The sequence below is a fragment of the Desmodus rotundus genome, chromosome X (assembly GCF_022682495.2).
Source record: "Desmodus rotundus isolate HL8 chromosome X, HLdesRot8A.1, whole genome shotgun sequence".
Lineage (NCBI taxonomy): Eukaryota > Metazoa > Chordata > Mammalia > Chiroptera > Phyllostomidae > Desmodus > Desmodus rotundus.
This window is the reverse complement of record NC_071400.1, coordinates 32,656,618-32,660,490: the sequence shown is the minus strand read 5'-3', so window position 1 is coordinate 32,660,490 and position 3,873 is coordinate 32,656,618. Positions and strand designations below refer to the sequence as shown.

The 3,873-nt window shown below is 38.8% G+C and overlaps 1 non-coding gene across 1 annotated transcript; it reads right to left on the bottom strand.

Annotated features, from left to right (window-relative positions):
• Window positions 1-584: 584 nt before the first annotated feature.
• Window positions 585-688, bottom strand: LOC112303539 (U6 spliceosomal RNA). Its single transcript, XR_002974666.2, has one exon. It is a non-coding gene; the product is annotated as a U6 spliceosomal RNA (small nuclear RNA).
• Between the last annotated feature and the right edge of the window lie 3,185 nt (window positions 689-3,873).

The window sequence follows — 3,873 nt, the reverse complement described above, 5'->3', positions numbered from 1 at the left end:
ATTCAATACTTTATCAGAACATAATTTGGGCTGTGTGTGAAGACATAGACTGTTTTCATTAGTTTTTTTTAGCAATATCATAAATTCATAAATATTTATAGTATGAAAATGAACGTGAATATTGGGGGAATGGGAGAGGAAGGGTAGGCAATGTGAACACAGTTGACTGAAAGGGAAACATGTAGTCAGAACACATATGACTATAGCAGAGTTGCTCAGCACAGGGACCATTTTCCTTTCTTGCTTCTGCTGGCTTGGCCTCCCCATTTCAACTCAGATTTGGGTCCTGTTGGTTTTCACATCCAGTCTGTTTATGACTATCTACTGCTATATAGACTACCTTTCAGAATTCTGGCTACTCTGCCCAAAGGCAGCCTTTAAGTTCTTTGACTCCAGGTAGTTTCCCTCACCCTGTGGGTGGTTAGTTTCCTAAGACAGGAACCTCTGCATTCACCAGTTGGGTCTTGAGGCCTGGGTTTTGTTTTTAGGCCCTCATTGAGGGTCTATATCTTCTTACCCTTCCCGACAAAGATGCAGATCCCCCTCTGTTGAAGCAGGGCCATGAGATGCCACAAGATTTTTCTTTAAATATGGAACGCTTCACAAATTTGCATATCACCCTTGCACAGAGGCCATGCTAATCTCTGTATTGTTCCAATTTTAGTATATGTGCTGCCGAAGTAAGCATGCCACAAGATTTTTTATAGACTCCAGCTTTTATTGTCCCTGTATAACAGAGCCTTGTGTGGCTGCCCCTGTGGTCCAATACCTGCACCATCTCTGGCACCTCCTCCCTTCTTTGCTTCTCAGTGGCTTCTTGTCTTTTGCCACCAGGGCCCTTCTTCCTGACCCTGGCTACCCTGAAAGTTGAAAGCGTGAGACTTGGTCTAATGTTTCCAAAGCATCTTGTACTTCCTGTGGCAAAGGACTATTTCCATACCTACCTACCTCCTTAAGCTCCCTCAGAGGCCATCAGCTCTCTAATCTCTCATGTCATCTAATGTGTGCTTAATGTATCAGAGGCATCTTGGAACCATTCATAATGGTTTGTTAGCTGAAGAGTATAAATATGACAGCTAAATTCCTAAGCCCTTGACTTGATTTTAAGATCAGAAAAAGAAATTGAAGTGAAACTAAAACAAATCAGTGCTGTTTGAAATAAATATTTCTTTTAGCATAGGAGGTATTAATTTTCAAAAGATCTCTATGGTTATAAAAAAGGTTATTAAAAACAATTTAATGGCATTGGCTGCTGTAGCTCAGTGGATTGAGCACGGACCTGCGAACCAAAGGGTCGCTGGTTCTATTCCCAGTCAGAGCACATGCCTGGGTTGTGGGCCAGGTCCCTGTTAGGGGTTGTAGAAGAGGCAACCACACATTGATGTTTCTCTCCCTGTCTTCCCCCCTCCCTTTCCCTCTCTCTAAAGATAAAATAAATAAAATCTTAAAAAAACAATTTAAAAATTAATTAGGAAGTTTTGCATGCCATTGTGGTCTCTTAACTTCACCTTTTAGTTCTAAAGTATACTAACTGTCTGCTAGGAAAAGTGAGGAAATTAACACCTTACCACTTCTTTCACAATCTGCCTTGATATTTTTATTATTTCTACTTGTTCAAGGTTTACAACATTATGTTCTTAAAACCACAGTGCCTGCTTTTGTTTGTCTCAGGTCTGTATTCAAGGGGATTCAGTCCTTACCACTATTAATTTTGCAAGAACTTCTATTAGTTTTCTTAAAGCTCACTGTGTGATTCTGACGCACAGTGAGGGTTCAGACTGCTGGGACTTTAGGGTCATTGGGTGAGGACTGAGTGAGGATACGGAAAAAAATACCCACAGGAAATCACTAAATGCCAGATTTCAGAAGACTGCTCTGGGACTGTGCACTTTCTTTAGGGAAGAGCTCTTTCGAGTTTTGTATGAGAGGGAGAAGTCTGGCTGTCTAGAGTTCTGAGCAACAGACACATAGGGTTAGAAATGTCTCATATATGAACACTTTTAATTAAATTACTGAGATCACACCCTCTGCAGACTTTTCGATGGTGTAGTAGCTTCTTCCAAGCTGAACATACCAATGGTTCTCAAAGTGTAGACCAGGGATTAGAAGCATCAGTATCACCTGGAAATTACTTAGATATGTTAATTTAGGGGCCTCACTTCACCCCATACCTATAGAATCAGAAACTTTGGGGGTTTTAAACAAGCCCTCCAGAGGATTCTGATGCACCCGTAACTTTGAGAACCGGGAGGCTGTATAATCCAAGTGTGCTCTATGGACCAGCAGTACCCACCATACCTGGGAGAATGTTAGAAATGCAAGTACATAGGCCCCACCCCTGACCCACTGCATCAGAATCTACCTTTTAACAATATCCCCAGATTTTTCACATACATAATAATATATTTCAAAACACATTTGTGAAGCACTGCTTTGTTGAGGCTGGTGGTTCTCAACCTTGGTTGTTCTCCTAGAATTACCTATGCAACTTTGGAAAATCCCCATGCCAGGGCCTTATCCTGGACCAATTAAGGTAGAATCACTGGAGGTAGGACTGGGCATTAGTAGCTGCAGAAGCTCACCACGTGATTCCAATGTACAGCAGATTTATGTTTAATGAAAAAGTTAACTATTTTCTTACAAAAACTTGAGGGGGAAAATATACAAAAAATATCACTCATAATCTCACAACCCAGAGGTAACCTTGGTTAACTTTGTTTTGGCATATATCCTTCCAGTCTTTTTCTCTCTGTACAAGTAGAAAACAAAATTTCCATCATGTGTATACAGAGTGTAGGATTCTAACTTTGTTTAACACATTTCCTAAGCCTAAATTTCATTGAAAATATGCATTTAAAAGTAGGAGTATACTCAATAGTATAGCTGTAATATATTTTATTTGGTTGTTCCACTGTTGGTGGTCAGCTAGGCTTTTTGCAATTTGTTGACATAAAAAAGCTGTTAGAATGTTTGTTTTGAAATTTTTGTGCACATTTATGATTATTTCTTAGAATCACTGCTTCCAAATATGAATAATTTATGGACTACACATATTATTTACTCCTATAACCCTATATGATGGTTAACTTTATGTGTCAACTTAGCTAGACCATAGTACCCAAATATTTTATTACACACCAGTCTAGATGTCCCTGTAACAGTATTTTTTAGATGAGATTAACATTTTAATCAGTAGACTTTCAGTAAAGCAGATTACCCTCCTTAATTTGGATGGGCATCCTCCAATCAGTTGAGGGCCTTAAGAAAAAAAGATTGATAGCCACCAGAGAAGAGGGGATTCTGCCTCAGCCTTCAGACTTTAACTGCAATATCAACTCTTTCTGGGTCTCCAGCCTTTCAGCTTGTTCTGCAGATTCTGAGCTTGCCACGCCCCACAATGATGTGAGCCAATTCCTTCAAATAAATTTTTCTTCTCTCTGTCTCTCTTTACACACACACATACATACTCCCATTGGTTTTGTTTTCCTGGAGAACCCTGTCTGATGTATAACTACTATATTCTCCTTCCCCAGCATCTAGCACAGCACTTTCTCTAGAAAATGTATATAATAAACACTTATTGAACACTACCATGTATTCATTAAGGTATTAAAATAGTACAATAAAGTGATTTATCATTCCCTTAAGGCCATTTATTTACTTATTTTACAGAAATAATTTTGTAATGTAAACTGCCATCTGAAAACATAAGCTTTTGTAGTTTTTATTTGATTTATCCATGTCCAAAGTAAGTGGTGATAGATCAGATTAAATGAAGGGTTACTTTTGCTGAGATCTGCTTGAGTTTCCTCAAACAAAATAAACCACACAAACAAAAATAACAATAAAAATGTAACATGCCCTTTGCTTCTT